General features: G+C 40.8%; 1 protein-coding gene and 1 pseudogene across 1 annotated transcript in view; one reads left to right on the top strand and one right to left on the bottom strand.

Annotated features, from left to right (window-relative positions):
* Nucleotides 1-17,433, top strand: part of CACNA1C (calcium voltage-gated channel subunit alpha1 C) — a 722,305-nt gene that overhangs the window by 353,114 nt on the left and 351,758 nt on the right. The window lies entirely within an intron of this gene.
* LOC133363501 (5S ribosomal RNA) lies at nucleotides 9,578-9,693 on the bottom strand (annotated as a pseudogene).

Genomic DNA, 17,433 nt, shown 5'->3' with positions numbered 1-17,433 from the left:
TGAAAGATAATAGGACAACTTGTCATTTGGTATCACCATCATCATCAACAACATGTGTAATATCTTACTCTATGTCTCAGGAGCTCAGGGTAATAAACAGAGATATTATCTCTGCTTGTTCTCATAGGAACCATGTGAAGTAGGTTAGGCTGAGAGGTATTTGTGAGTAGCCTAAAATCACCCAGTAATCTTCATATCTAACAAGGATTTGAACCCAAATTTTCCTGCTCCAAATCCAGCACATAAGAACGTAAGAGCCCTTCTAGATCAGACCGAAGGTCCATCAAGTTCAGCATTGTGTTTCCTACACTGACCAACCAGGTTCCTCCAAGAAGCCCCAAGCAGGATATGAAAACCACAGCCTGGATGCTTCATTTTAGTATACCACGTTGGCTTTCCTGCGCAGATAAGGCACAAAAATTTAGATGTATTCTCATAAAAAAGTAGTGTGGAGTAACAGGTGGAAGACTTCTACCTGACTGATTTCTTTCTTCTATCTCTTCAAGCCTGAAAAACTTGCTTTGCCTGGAGACAGTCTGATTCTGTCGCTAGTTCAAAGCCCTCCCATGCTGCCCCGAAACTGACAACCAGGCAAATCTTGTTCAGTTCCATTCTAACCTGTGAACTTTCTTCAGGTGTTACTTACCTTCACAGAAATGGCCAGTAGGAAAATGAAAGTTGAGCACCTCAGAACTATGTCTTCAGTACCAACATTTTATGGTGCAAACAGAGAATACAGCCTCAATAATGGTGGTATATCTGAACAAGCACACACATATTTCTCCTCATCTCTGGGTTGTGTGTGTGTACTAGAGTTGCCAGGTTCAATCCCTGAGACTGATCCTGTGTCTTTAGGAGAAGAGAAAGTCAGCCAAGTGCAGGTGTTCTTGCAACCCTGTAATGGGAAAAACCACAAGGTGGAATTCTCTCTCCCTCCTGCACAACTTTTAAAGATACAGAAGACCTCTTGGAGGCTGGGCCTGGCAACCAAGAGGTCTTTTGTATCTTTAAAAGTTGTGCAGGGAGGAGGGAGAATTCCACCTTATGGTTTTTCCTATTACAGAGTTGCAAGAACACCTGCACTTGGCTGACTTTCTCTTCTCCTAAAGATACAGGATCAGTCTCAGGGACTGAACCTGGCAACCCTATTGTGTACCCTGCTGGTACTTTTGCCATGTTCTTTAGACATATGTTATGCACACAGTGTGCCCTATATACAGGGCCTTAAGGCTTAACTTTATTTGGGAATAGCCAGCCAATTCTGTCAATTTCTTAACAAATCTCTATCCATTTTCACAGTTGTGAGCCATCACTTCTGGAGGTATAATTTAGTTGAAGTTACTGGGATAGAGTAAGGCCTTCAGAACTTGGTTGAATTATAGCATATAAAACATTTACCAGTTTTTTTAAAAAATGCATGTGGTCTTTGGCTTCGGTGTCCTGGGGCACAATAAATGTTACAGCTTTACCTGCTACAGCAATGGGATTAAGTAAAAGTATTACATTTGTCTAATCCTCCTTATCTATTGCAAGGAGTCAGCATTTGAAATATAATAACTATTGTGTGCTTGACTGGGAGATAACAGCGTGATAAAAGAACATTTGTCTTTTGTTGGCAAAAAGACAACTAGCTTTGTGCATGACCTAAAATGTAGAAAATGAAAAGCCATAGAATGTCATGGGACCCCATTGTATGCAGCTTGTGAGAACTAAGGGGGATATATAAGGAAAATAATTTGGAAGAGTATTGTTTTAAAGTTGATTTCCCTCCACGTGTTTTACAAAAATACTGAGATTGTCCAGTGTAGTTTCCTCTTCTGCAATAATAATCCACTCTGCTACATAAGAAGCCCAAATACAAAAACAAATAACTTTATTTTTCCCATATACTTCCCATGCTCACTCACTCCAAATTGTAGTAAGAAAGTATTGTTCAGCACTTCTCTGCTCAAGGCATATTAAAATTTCACTATGACTATACCTTAAGATGAGTTGCTTTAATGAGGTCTTGGAATTGTTTTGAATGACCATGGCCTTTTAAAAATATATAGCTATAGGGTTTGTTGGAAACATCAATCCCTGATCTGACAAAAAAAGAAGAAGCAGGTGCTTCCTTGTGTTTAATAGCTGTATAGCATGGAAAAATGTCTAGCAGATGCATCTTTTCTCATTATCCCAAGATCCTAGCAACAGTGGAGGTTACATGTCTTGTCATAAAATTATTAAAGGCACAGAGCCCAAAAATTGATATCATGTTCTGCTTGATGTTTGGCCATTTTCATCCATAAGAAGGAATCAAACCTAGATCTGATTATTCTTTCAGAGTTCTGCTCAATTGGCTTCATCCTCCAATGTATTTACTTGATCGAGTAATGAAGGAGAGATTGAGGTGAAACAAAGGGGAATCAGTGCTTCAGGGGCTCTTGATTTGCTTCTCTTTTATCCTATGATAAGCAAGCGTTCAAATAATAGCAAGCATGCTATATCTGATGGACAGTGCACACTTCTGTAGAGAAACTTCATTGCCTGGGAACAAGCTGCAACAAGGAAGTGTGGATGAAGCATTCTTTATTCTTGTAAATTACTATGTGTTTAATCTTGTCCAAGATAGATATCCCCTGTGGGATCTGATATCAACATAGATAGCGGAAGCGCAGCCCTTTTTGGTCCTTAGGAACTTTGACAGAGGACTGCAGGGATTCTGAGGTGATTGGGTGAGAGAAGGAAAAGATTCTGAGGAGTGTTAAAGACCGAGGATTGGACAGAAAACAGAGAGAATGAGATTACAGGAACAGTCTAAAGAAGATCATAAAGAACAGAGCAGCAGCCACTGCCTTCTGTCCTCATACAGCACCACTTATTGAGGAACAGCTCCATGGCTGGGGGGCTGGCAAGCTTTCCAAGAAAGCAGTCACTGCTCACCACCAAGGCCAAGATAACCATAAGAACCTAAGCAGGGCCAGTGCTAGATTGCCCCTGGTCCATGTCATCATGCTTCCCATAATAAGCCCACCTGCCCCACCTACATCCTGCGTCGCCACATCAGCACGCTAGCACACTGGGTGTACACACCTGCCATCACCCAAGATGGCAGCAGGGGCATCAACCCCTTAGGGAAGCTCCGCCATCATCATGAGTGATGGCAGGCATGTGTGTGCAGCATGCTGACGTGGCAACATGGGAGGTAGGTTGGGCGGGTCTACTTAAACCCACTGCATGCAGAGGTGTTTCCTGGAAGGGTGGAGCTCTCATTCCACAATCAGCAGCAGTGTTGGGTTACTGGGTTCTGTGACCCGACACTGCTGCAGATGGCAGAGTGGGATTTCCACCCTCCCAACCTAAGAGGGGCCCTTCTGGGTCACAGCGACCCTTGGCCAGTGCCAGACCTGGCCGCCTGAACTTAAGAACATAAGAAGAAACTATGGAGGCAGACTATAGCCATCATGAATAGTAGCCATTGATAGCTTTATCCTATATGAATTTGTCTAATCCTCTTTTAAAGCCATCTAAATTGTTGGCCATCCTGCCTCTTGTGGGAGTGAATTTTGTAGTTTAACTGTGTGCTGTATGAGGAAATACTCATGTCTGTCCTGAATCTTTCAATGTTCAGCTTCAATGGATGTCCACGAATTCTAGTGTCATGAGAGAGGGAGAAAAGATTTGCTCTAACCACTTTCTCCATGCCACGCATAATTTTATACACTTCTATCATGTCACCTCTTACTCGCCGTTTCTCTAAACTAAAAAGCCCCAAATGCTGCAACCTTTCCTCGGGGGTCTGTGTATGACTGCACCCCCTTGATCATTTTGGCGACCCTTTTCTGAACCTTTTCCAGCTCTGCAATCTCCTTTTTGAGGTGAGGCAACCAGAAATGTAAACAGAATTCCAAATGTGGCTGCATCATAGATTTGTCTAACAGCATTATTTATTTAATTAATTATTTAATTTGTATCCTGCCCTTCCTCCTAGCAGGAGCCCAGGGCGGCAAACAGAGCACTAAAAACACTTTAAAACATCATAAAAACAGATCTTAAAACACATTAAAACAAAACAGAGTTAAAAACATTTTAAAAAACCACAACTTTTAAAAAGGGTTAAAAACATTATTAAAAACATATTAAAGAATTCTAACACAGACACAGACTGGGATAGGTCTCAGCCTAAAAGGCTTGTTGAAAGAGGAAAGTCTTCAAAAGGTGCCGAAAAGATAGCAGAGATGGTGCCTGCCTAATATTCAAAGGGAGGGAATTCCACAGGGTAGGTGATATCGACAGCTTTATTTTCAGTACTTTTCCTAATAATCCCCAGCATGGAATTTGCCTTTTTCACAGTGGCCACACATTGGGTCAACATCTTCATCAAGCTGTCCGCTATGACCTCAAGGTCTCACTCTTGGTCAGTCACTGACAGTTCAGACCCCATAAGTGTCTATGTAAAATGAATATTTTTTGTCCTGATATGTATAACTTTACACTTGTTCACATTGAGTTGCATTTGCCATTTGAATGCCCATTCACTCAGTTTGGAGAGGTCCTTTTGGAGCTCTTTGCAATCCCTTTTTGTTTTAACAGCCTTGAACAATTTAGTATAATCAGCAAAGCTGGCCACCTCATCCCTAACTCTAGATAGTTTATGAACAAGTTAAAAATCACAGGTCCCAATATCGATCCTAGGGGGACTCCACTTTCTGCATTCTTCCATTGGGAGAACTGTCCATTTTTTCTACTCTCTGCATTGTTTCCTAGCCAGCTCTTGGTCCACAAGAGGACTTTTCCTCTTATATCATGACTGCAAAGCTTATTCAGGAGTCTTTGGTGAGGTACATTGTTGAAAGCTTTTCAAAGGTCCAAGTATGCAATGTCAACTGGATCACCTCTATCTATATGCTTGTTGACACTCTTAGAGAACTATAATAGGTTAATGAGACAAGACCTGTTTCAGCTTCTGCTTGCTCTTCAGCTTCTGCTTGCTCTTCTGCATGCTTGGTTACATTGTTTTTAAGTTTTCCTGGGACAGACATTAAGCTAACTGGCATGTAATTTCCAGGATCCTCCCGGATCCCTTTTTAAATATTGCTGCTACACTGGCCACTTTCCAGTCCTCAGGTATGGAGGCAGATCTGAAGGACAAGTTGCATATTTTTGTTAGAAGACCAGCAATTTCACATCTGAATTCTTTGAGAACTCTGGAGGTGGATGCCATCCAGACCTGGGGATCTGGCAGTTTTTATTTTGTCTATTAAGCTTAGAACCTTCTCTCATCAACACTATTTGCCTCAGTTCCTCAGACTTCCTTCCTGCAAATGTTAGTTCAGGCACAGAGATCTATCCTGCATCTTCCACTGTGAAGAAACATGCAAAGAACTCATTTGCTGCTCTGCAATCTCCTTATCCAACTTTAGTACACCTTTGACTCCTTTGTCATTCAAGGGTCCAATTGCCTTCCCAGACGGTCTCCTGTTTTTACTGTATTTAAAGGTTTTGTTGTTGTGGGTCTTTTTTTGCAATGTGATCCTCAAATTCTTTTACATCATCCCTTATTGTCTGCTTGCATTTCTTTTGCCAAAGTTTGTGTTCCTCTTTATTCTCATTCGGACAAGACTTCCATTTTTTGAAGGAAGCCTTCTTGCCTCTAATAGTTTCTTTGACTCTGCTTGTTACCTGCACTGACATCCTCTTGGCCCTGGTGATACCTTTCCTGATTTGCAGTATACACTCTAGCTGAGCTTCTAATATTAAACAACGCTTAAGCAGTTGGGAGTGACTTGACCCTCTTGACTTTGCCTTTCAACTTCCTTTTTACTAATCCCCTAATTTTTAGGAAGTTTCTTCTTTTGAAGTCAAATGTGACCATGTTGGATTTACTTGACCATTGACTATTTACATGTGTATTTAATTTAATAGCACTATGATCATTCAGACCACGGTATTCCCGATCTCTGTGTATGGATGTGAAAGCTGGACAGTGAAAAAAGTGGATAAGAGAAAAATCAACTCATTTGAAATGTGGTGGTGGAGGAGAGCTTTGAAGATACTATGGGCCACGAAAAGACAAAATAATTGGGTGTTAGAACAAATTAAACCAGAACTATCACTAGAAGCTAAAATGATGAAACTGAGGTTATCATACTTTGGACACATAATGAGAAGACATGATTTATTAGAAAAGACAATGCTGGGAAAAAGAGAAGGGAGTAGAAAAAGAGGAAAACCAAACAAGATATGGATGAATTCCATAAAGGAAGCCACAGACCTGAACTTACAAGATCTGAACAGAGTGGTTTACAACAGGTGCTATTGGAGGTCACTGATTCATAGAGTCGCCATAAGTCGTAATCAACTTGAAGGCACATGGTTGTTCATGGAAGGCACACACACATGGTTACTGCTCCCAGTTGGTTCAACAACACTTAACATCTTGCACCAGGTTCTGTGCCCCAGTTAAGATTAAGTCCAGGCTTGCTGGTCTGTTCCATAACCAACTGTTCTAGGGCACAGTCATTTAGGGTATCTAGAAATTTTATCTCTTAGTCATGCTTGGAACATGTATGTAGCCAGTCTATGTCAGAGTAATTGAAGTCAATCATTACTACATTTCCTAGTTTTTCATCTCAAGACCGTCCCCAGTACTAAATTACTTTTGCGGCCCGGTATCATCATCCATATCAATTCTCTTTTGGGTTTCTAGCTTGTTGGATTCAATGCCCTCTTTCACTTATAGAGTGACACCACCTCCAGTATGTCTTTCCCTGTCCTTCTGCTATAGTTTATATCCAAGGATAACTTTGTCTCATTGACTTTGTGCATTCCACCAGGTTTTTGATATGCTAACTATATCAATGTTGTCCTCTAAGACCAAGCACTCCAGTTCTTCCATCTTGGCTTGAAGGCTTCTAGCATAGCATTAGCTTATAAATACTTGTATACAGTGTCCTTTCTTTAAAAAAATGAAAATAGATCACTATGAATTCTGTTCAGATGTGATTTGAGGGATAGGGTGGGGGTTGAGGACATTGAAAACACAGTAAAAACTGTGAAAACACAGAACATAGCATTTATGTTCTTCAAGTGAATGTGAGGCCTCTGAAATCCTCATCCTTTTGCCAAATCATTTGTCAGCCTGGAGCTGTTGTGTTGTTTCAGTTTGTCATGACGGAAATCTGCCAACATTCTTAGTGAACGTTTCCCCATCTGATGGTGACCTCTTCATCCCCAAGCATAATTGCTGGTTGGCTTGCAACTTTGTCCGTTGATTAGAATCTGCAGATCAGGTCTCTGAAATCTAATTTTTAATAACTCATAGCTTATACAATAGAAGGGAAATATTACTAAGGCTATAAGTGGGTGAGGAAGGAAGTAACTTGCAAATAAGCCAGAGGATAATGAGGTGATTTAATTCATAATTTGGAAATCACTTAAGGAAATATGGTTTGTCTGGTCAGCAACATTACTAACCTATTAAAGGAATGTGCTTGCAAACAGAAAGCTGTTACAATCTCCCATTATCCCAAACTACTAGTTATATGAATTAATATTGTGGGTCTCATATTGTAGTCTTGTGTCAATGAAATCTTATTAACATTCCCATAAAGCACCATTTGGCTAAAATAATTTATATTATTTAAATATTCACAGGGAATGTTGTCGTCCATGATGAAACATTCACATCCTGCCTATCTTTCTTCCCCTTTTTGCAGTTCTTATCTTTTGCATTGTTTAAACTCATCAGATGCCTCACAACCAAAGGTAGTAGTTAAAATAGCAACACAACACTACTCCCTACTGATTAATTTCAAAATGAGAATAAGCATGGTGAGAGTTGTCAGACTAGGACTAGGAAGATCCAGGTTTGAATTCCTACTTTGCCTGGGACTGTGCAACTAAGACCCATTGATTCAGTAGGACTGACTTCTAAATACACATGGTGAGGATTTTGCTGTTAGCCATGGAGCTCACTGGATGATCTCTCAACCTCAGAGTGTTGTCATGAAAATAAAATTGTATGTTGGGGGGAAGAGAATAATACATGCCACCCCAAGTCCCTTGGAGGAAAGGTGATATATATGAGGGTAATAATATAAATAAAGTTTTATCAATTCCTTATTCAGTTCACCTATTTTCCCCTCTTCTATCATACATCATCGATTGGATTAGGGGTTCCATGTTCTGACATGCTGAGAACCTGGGTATCCTTATAGATTGTTAGGGTAATGGAGAGTCGATCCTTTCTCTCCACCAATACAGTGCTGTTCTGTTGCCCTTTCTCCTGTCCTGGCAAATGGAGTGGGTATAAACAATATTAAGCAGAGTCTCAAACGGTCTAGCTAGTGAAAGAGAGACTGGTGCTGTCATGGTAAATCTGATAGGACTTCTCATTTTTCACTCCTTCTAGTTCTGTTTTCCCACTGTCTGCAAGGAGCAGCGTGAACAGAATGTTAAATATGTCCTCATGTTACTCATGGAATGAAAAGGTCATTGGAATGAGAAAAAAAACCCCACGACCCTAGCACAGCATGAATGAATGAAGCTTTAGGGCTCTAAAATAATCTAGAGATTTCAAGAGGGGAAAGGTTACCAAAAAATACATAAACTACATTTTATTTATAAATAACCCCCTGCCAAGACATTTGTTCCGCTCCACAAAAGAAATCGCTAGGGAAAAATCTCTACAGATTAAAAACATAAATTAAAACATCATAAAATACACAGTAACATGAGAAATGAAACTGCCTCTACGCAATCAAGAAATGAACGGATTGAGTTGCAAACCCAGTAGGGGAAACCCTTTAGCAACAAAGACTGAGGTCAATTTCACAAGTACCACTTTTGAGCCTCTTTCCCACTTTTACTGTGCGTGTGTGAAAGACAGAGACAGAGTTTTAAATGTGCTCTTAGCAGGTTTTTACATCAACTGAAGATCATGCAGGAAGGTGGGTTTACAATAGCACTGTGACCTTGCTGTGTTCTTGATGTTACCTGTTAATTGATGTGGCCTACTGAAAGCACAATTTTAATCATTCTTTCCAGAGAGTTGTATGCATTTAGGATTTTAAAAAAAATAACTTCTCCCTCCATGGAAGTGACTCTTTGGTCATAATTTAGACATTATATTTTAGAAGTCAGATTTGTCCAAATGAGAATGTTTGTCCTGTGTATTTTTTTTAATGTTTTAATGTATGTTTTTAATCTGTAGAGTTTAAATTCTCAGTGATTGCTTCTGAGCTGTGAAACAAATATGTTGGCAGGGAGTCATTAATGGGGAAAAAAGGATTGTATCCAACTTATATTCAGAGTTGATTCACTGAAATGAATGAATCTAAGTTAGCCATGCCCATTAATTTCAGTGGGTCTATCCCAAATATAATTAGCACTGAATATATTTGTTGTCATATGCCTTCAAGTTGATTTCGACTTACAGGGACCCTATGAATCAAGGAGTAGTGTAATAATTTTGTTGTTATTATATGCTTTCAAGTCAATTACGACTTATGGCGACCCTATGAATCTTTTTTGGATATATTCGTAGGGTTTTCATGGTAAGAGGTATTCAGAGGTAGTTTACCATTGCCTTCCTCTAAGCCTATGGTACCCGGTATTCCTAGGTCTCCCATCCAAGTACTAACCAGGCCTAACCCTGCTTGGCTTCTGAGATCAGACGAGATTGGGCTTGTTCAGGGTAGTATGGCCGTAGCAGTGGATATATATGTGTGTGTATATGTATACACACACACCTTTCCCCTCTTGAAATTTTATTTATTTATTTATTTATTTATTTATTTATTTATTCAGCTTATATCCCGCCCGACTAGCAAACAGCTCTCTGGGTTATCTCAGAGCCTCTAAAACAGGATGGCCCTCCAGATGTTCCTGGACTATAATTCTCATTTTCCTTGACCATTGGCCATGCTGGCTGAGGCTGATGGGAATTAGAGGTGATAAACTACATCTAGAGGACCACAGATTAAGCATCCCTGCCCTAAAGCGGCATTAATTTACTCTGAATTACTGCTGTGAGACTCTCTCTCTTAAGGTTTTTTTTTTTTTAATCTCATGTTCATGCAGTATCCAGTTGTACTGAGGTGGGTAGAAATCACATTATGTCTTAGTAAACATGTGTTCCTAAGCCTACATTTGCCAAGGCAGAAGTAGGGCATTTGTAAGGGACTATTCTCACACCTGCACATTTTCCTCTACAAATACCCACCCCAAGCTATTTCCCCCACAGATTGGCATACTTCTAATGTTGAAATCTGGCCGAGAGAACAAAGGCTAAAAATGGTCTTGTTTGCAGAGGAGAACTGGCAGACAGGGGAAGGGTTAAACATCCCCTCCTGTTGCCAGATCACCCTTGCAAGTCCCTCCACCACCACTTTGAAGCAAATACAGAACTGGGAACCCTGTGTGGTGTTCTGGGGGGCAAGGGGTAATGTGAAGTTCCATTCTTTGGCATCCCAGAAACAAATGCAGCCCAGGGGCACTCCAAGGCAACAGTAGGCTAACATGCTCCTTGAGTTGAGAGCAAATAGCTCTAGGGTATTTGTGTGTTTTTCCTGCAGCCTGGAGTGTTTTAGCATAGGCGTATTCATTCCAGCCAATGCAGTGCCAACTAAGCATTCTGAAAACAATTTGCTTTTTAGTATAAGCTAGTTTACTAATGGCAAAGGTTAAACTTTTTAATGGATACAAGGTTAAAGTGTATGTTTTTATTTAGTCTGATTTTATTGGGTATCTTAGATGTCATTTTTATTATTGTGATCCTGCTTGAGCCCCAGGGATAAAGGCAGTCTAGAATCCAAATATTCAAATTAATTAAGAAAAATGTTTTTAACATTTTACTGCACCTTCCTTGTATCTCATAACTTAAAAGCTGGCCATTGTTGTTTATCTGAAATAATGCTAACTATTTAGAGCTGGCCATACTATGTAGGCAAGTCAGCAACCCCTGTGATCAATTTAGGAGGCTATATGCCCTGAAAGGCAGTATAAAAATACATTTTTTAAAATAAATACTTGGGGGGGATGTGATTAGAGAGTGAGTCCTGAATGCCTAGCAATATGGCAGAAAAAGCTGGAAATAATTTCTTGAATTGCTTGCAGCTGCACTCAATGAGAGAATAATACTCCCAGGGTATTTCAGTGCAACACTGAAAGGAATATATGGATGTACCTATCAAATCAAAGAATGCAGTTACTTTGGATTACAGGGTTAGGTGCACCTAAGCACATTAGGTGGTATTCAGTACTAGTCTTCCTCAGAGTAGACCCACTGAAGTTAATGGACAAAGTGCAAAGATAAATTCCCAGCTCACACACCGTAACTATTTAACTATAAGTGGGACAGGAATTCTCTTATAGTTTAACCTGTAGAAAAGTTCACTTACTCAAGCTTTTGTTTGGCTTAAGGCTTGTTCTGATATAGTTGCCCCACCCCTGCAGCTTTTCTCTTTTTCACAATGATATCAATTGTGAATCAACAACAATAGTATTAATCAGTATTACTTCTAAATCAGGAATAATAAGGATGAATTAGTGTAGAATATTGAAATATACAAAAACTAATAAATTACAATTAAGTCTGTCGCTCGCAAATGAAGAGGGGTAAGAAGGGGGAAGATGGAAAAAGAGGAAAAGAAGAAATGGAGAAAAGCAAATCAAAGATAAATAAGTGGAGTGGAGCGGAGCTTATTTTGTTTTGAGTTTGAACACCTAGTAGTAGTCTAATCAGTACTGTTAGTATGACAGATATCTCAGCAGATTGCTTTACACAGATTGGTTTCTTCCATGACAGAATGATTTAGAGAGGGATCCCAAAAGTCATGAGTCAAGGCCAACTGATTGTGAAATGCATATATCCATTGCTCCATATCAATATTAGCACATTGTTAATTTAAAGTATTCACCCTCATTTCAGAACATCATTACCAAATGTAATGTGCTAAATGTGCTTTATTTCTGATACAACAGCACTTGACTGTTATTTCGTTTTCTAAACTCTAATCTGATGACTCCAGCTGCATGAAGCAGATAAACCTACTGTGTTAGAATTACAAATATTTTGAAAATATGCTTCTAACAGAGTGAGCTACTTCATCACAGACTGATAGGGTCAGTTCTCCTCTTAGGCAAGACACATACCTTGTCCAGCACCATAACTGAGAAAAGATAAAGAGGATATATATATATATATATAAAAGAGCAGTCAAATATACTTATTGATATGGTGCTTGGACTGGTGCGTGCGACCACCTCTAAGTTGGATCCTTGCCCTTCTTGGCTAATAAAAGCTAGCAGGAATGAAACAGCCGGCTGGGCCAGGGCAGTGATTAACGCTTCATTGCGGGAGGGAGTGGTCCCTGGCCTCCTGAAAGAGGCGATAGTAAGACCACTTCTGAAGAAAACGTCCCTGGACCCGGAAAATCTTAACAACTATAGGCCGGTGGCTAACGTGCCATTCCTGGGCAAGGTCCTCGAACGAGTGGTTGCCTACCAGCTCCAGACACTCTTGGATGACACCGATTATCTGGATCCATTTCAGTCGGGTTTTAGACCCGGTTTTGGCACGGAGACAGCCTTGGTCGCCCTGTACGATGACCTTTGTCGGGAGACAGACAGGGGGAGTGTGACCCTGCTGATTCTCCTTGATCTCTCAGCGGCTTTTGATACCATTGACCATGGTATCCTTCTGGGATGACTCACTGATTTGGGAGTGGGCGGTACTGCGTGGCAATGGTTCCGCTCCTACCTGGTGGGTCGTCTCCAGAGGGTAGTGCTTGGGGAGCATTGCTCGGCACCCTGGGATCTCCAGTATGGAGTCCTGCAGGGGTCAGTTCTGTCCTCCATGCTCTTTAATATCTATATGAAGCCACTGGGTGTGGTCATCAGGAGTTTTGGAGTGCGTTGCCATCAGTACGCTGATGACACGCAGCTCTACTTCTCCTTTTCATCTTCTTCAGGTGAGTCTGTCGACGTGCTGAACCGATGTCTAGCTGCGACAATGGACTGGATGAGAGCTAACAAACTGAGGCTTAATCCAGACAAGACTGAGATGCTGCTGGTGGGTGGTTCTCCTGACAGGATGGGGGATGTTCGACCTGTTCTGGATGGGGTTGCACTCCCCGTGAAGGAACAGGTTCATAGCTTGGGAGTTCTTTTAGATCCATCCCTGTCACTCGAGGCTCAGGTAGCCTCGGTGGCACGGGGTGCTTTGTACCAACTTCGGCTGGTGGCCCATCTACGCCCCTATCTAGACAGAGAGAACCTCGCTTCAGTAGTTCATGCGCTGGTAACCTCGAAATTAGATTACTGCAATGCGCTCTATGTGGGGCTGCCTTTGAAGACGGTTCGGAAATTGCAGCTTGTGCAGAATGCAGCGGCCAGACTACTAACGGGGACCAGACGGTTCGACCATATAACACCGATTCTGGCCCGCCTGCACTGGCTGCCTATTTGTTTCCGGGCCCGGTTCAAAGTGCTGGTTTTGACCTATAAAGCCCTACACGGCACAGGACCACAATACCTGTTGGAACGCCTCCCCCGTTATGAACCTGCCCGTACACTACGATCATCATCAAAGACCCTCCTCCGAGTTCCTACTCATAGGGAGGCTCGGAGGGTGGCAACGAGGAAGAGGGCTTTTTCTGTGGTGGCCCCCGAACTGTGGAACGATCTCCCAGAGGAGATATGCCTGGCGCCAACGTTACTATCTTTTTGGCACCAGGTTAAAACTTTTCTCTTCACTCAGGCTTTTTAATATGTTTAGTATGCGTTTGACATTGTTTTAACTTTTTAACATTTTAAACTTTTAATCTGTTTTATATTGTTACATGTTTATTGTATTTTCGATGTTTCTTGTCTTGTGAACCGCCCAGAGAGCTTCGTCTATGGGGCAGTCTATAAGTTTAATGAAATAAATAAATAAATAAATAAATATGGAACTTTGGAAAACCATATAGTTGTGTGGCTGGGGGATCCTTAACACAGAGCTGGTATTTGAAATACATTACCATTTTCAGGAGGATACAGTAGAAATCATAGTGCATATCCCAGTCTATGTCTTTACTGGAATTGCTTTTTAGCATTTTTTAAAGATGTTTTGTTTTAATATGTTTTCAAAGATGTTTTGTTTTAATAGATTTTAAAGTCTTTTGGTTTTAAGATGTTTTAAAGTGCTTTTAGTGTTTTTGTTTGCAGCCCTGGGCTTCTTCTTGGAGGAAGGGCAGAACATAAATTTGATAAATAAATAAATAATAAATAGTAGTGTCTGGTGGAGAAGAGTGTGGATGTCCACAAAAAACTGGGGTGGGGAAAATGTCACCCTTCAGCAAGAATCCTATTATCCTAAGGGAATGGTTCCCAAACTCCCTCCTCCCAATGGAATTCTATGGAATTCAAATGGTAATATAATAAAATACAATATAAAAAATAAACAAAGCAATAAAAATACAATAAAAATCAATAGAAATATTTAATGGAGACATACTGTGGGCCACCTCAATGAAGCTTGCAGACCACAGGTGGTCCATGGATCACAGTTTGGGAACCCATGTTCTATGGGTCAATTGATGAAGGGGATGGGCTTCTTCCCTTCCCCTCCCCCATGGATTTTGGGGGATACAGCTTCTTTTCCCTGCAAGCGATCCATTGAGTTTGCATAGGGGAAGGGATGGTGGTGGAAAATACAGCATAGATCCATGTGAAAAACAAATACAGTTTTTAATCCTTCCTCCAAATCGCAATTGTTGTGTCCTGGGGAAATAATTCACTGTGATGAAAACCTAGACCTATCAGTCAAAATGAAATATCCCACCCAGCGCCCACCCATTCCCACCTTGCCACCGAAATTTTGTGTTTGTTTTTAAAAAAATGCAGCTGGTTATTTAAAATGCAGCATTTTGAGGGTACTTAAGTCCACAGATTGACCCAGGGCTTTAGGGAGTCCTTGATCCAACTCAAGATACCTTGTTAATGGCTCAATCTGACTGTCAGGTGAATCCAAATTACTCCTATTCTCCTTGTAATTCAGGAAGTATACAGAGCCAATGCACACTATATGATACATGTGTTTATAAACTTCGGTTTGGTACATTCAGACATTGAATTTTGGGGTGTATGTTTAAAACATCTCAGATGTATACTTAAAATATATAATGTGTATAGTAGTCCCAAAACTTTGGGGAGGACAGACTACTTAATGGTTCCATCAAAAGTCTCATCACACATCCAATATAGGAGAGTGTTTCAGTAATAAGAAAATATGAAGGCACAGGGTACTTTTATTGTTGTTTAAAATTTAATTAATAAAAATGATGAGCCAAAATGTTTTATGACTGATATGCTTATCTCATTTGACTGCATCAGTGAACCCTAACACCTGAGCATGAGGAGCAGCAAACTCATTTGAGTCACTTAAGGAGGTGAATGAAACATAATACACTCCATGACGATCTATTAGATGTGGCTGTCATACCAAGGCAGATCTGATTTAAACAGATTCCTCTGGCATTCTGTTCCAAAAACAATGGTAGATGTGGCAGGTGATTCAATGGGACTGAAAATGACTGTTCTAACCTTGACAAATTCATGCAGGGCTTTAATAACAGCCTTTAACAAGAGACCTGAAAGCACTTATGCATGAGATCTTCCCCCATACCACTGGTTTGGCTTATTAGCAAAAGAATGGGAAAACGTAGCTGTAACATATTCAATCTGTGTGTGTGGCCGGCCTCTTCAAGAAAAACAACAATAACTCAGAAAGATGTCTCTTGAAGAGCTAATCTAAGGGACAAGCTACATGATATATATAGTTGTATGTAACTTTGTATGTATGTGTTTAATGACTGGGGGAGGGGGATCCCTGGGGTGAGCATATGCCCTGAGATACCCTTTTCCTTAATTCTAAGAGGCAACTAGATGTTACTCTAAATGTGTCATTAGAAAACATCTCAAGATGTTTTCCTTTCTTTGAAAAAATGTATAGCAGGCTCAATCTTTCCCTCACCAGCTTCAATACCGGTGAAAACCATTCTTCCTCAGTGCTGCTAGTAAAACTTGAAAAAAGTTCCCTTTGGCACCAATGATATTTCCAGTCCTAGGACTCATTGCTCAGCATCCATGCATTTTATTAAATGTTGAAAACCAACCAACCATGATGTGCTTTCTATTTATTGATTTTTATAAAAAATTAAACAAAGTAAGAAAAAAGAAGCAAAGGGGGGAGAACCCATTAGTTCACATTAAAAATACAAAAACCATTGATGAATCCATCTTAATTTAACCAGTTACATTGATATATGGCCTCCAAATAGGTATCCATATGAAGTTGATGTTTATAAGAAATGTGTCAAGAATAGCTAACTTTGGTCAAGCTGAAATGGGTCAGCCAGAGAGAATTCTGGGAGCCTGTGCTTCCATAGGACTCCCTACCCACAGTCCTGTATCAGACAGGCAATCAACAACCTGGGCAAAGGGATGTAACTAATCCCTACTCCTTATCAGCTTCCTGGGAGCAGGAGCCAGGAAGAAGAGATGTTGTAGATCATGCTATTTGCCCCCCTTATCTTCAAAGTCTTCAAAGGAATAAACCCCTGCAGAGGCAGGAGATGACTATTTGCTTTTCCCCCTTTGTGGTGACTGTTAAACTCCATAAAAAAGGAAGGAAAAACTTCCAAGAGAGTTCCCTATCTTCATCTACTGGGACTCGCTGACATATGACAGGAAAAGCCTTTTTGGGAACCAGGCTGATCTGTGTGAGTATAGGACTAGCTTAGTAAGTTCATTAAGACCCTCCGTGGTGCAGAGTGGTAAGCAGCGGTAACGCAGCTGAAAGTTCTGCTCACGGCCGGAGTTCGATTCCAACAGAAGGAGGTAAAATGAGTACCCGGCGTATGCTGGGGGGTAAAGAAAGGCCGGGGAAGGAACTGGCAATCCCACCCCATATATACGGTCTGCCTAGTAAATGTCACAAGACGTCACCCTAAGAGTCGGAAACGACTCGCACTACAAGTGCGGGGACACCTTTACCTTTACCTTTAGTAAGTTCGTTATTTTACTCTTTTGTCTGTATTGAACCTCTCTCCTTTTGTCATGCCAATGTGCCTCAGGTAACCCATCTGTGGGTGATTATCTGTAAGGAAACAAACCGCTGCTCTCTCTTGTAAATACCAACTCTTTTACTTTTAATAAACTATACTTTTACAAACAGTGTGTATTGGCTTGAAACTGAGGATTCTAAATCTAGACCTTGGCTGCTGAACACTACTGTTACTGATAGTTAACGAGGGCTAATCCCTTGCAATTCACGTTGGACTCTGAGGGCCCTTCCCTCAGAGAAAGGAACCGGAGGAAGGGTGGTGGCAGTGCTATTGGGAGTAACTACTCCTAGAAGAGGGAAAATTTTGCCTGGGAAGCAGGGACCCAGTAGAATTGGGACTGTTC

Source organism: Rhineura floridana, chromosome 8, assembly GCF_030035675.1.
Source record: "Rhineura floridana isolate rRhiFlo1 chromosome 8, rRhiFlo1.hap2, whole genome shotgun sequence".
Lineage (NCBI taxonomy): Eukaryota > Metazoa > Chordata > Lepidosauria > Squamata > Rhineuridae > Rhineura > Rhineura floridana.
This window is presented reverse-complemented; position numbering and strand designations above follow the sequence as displayed.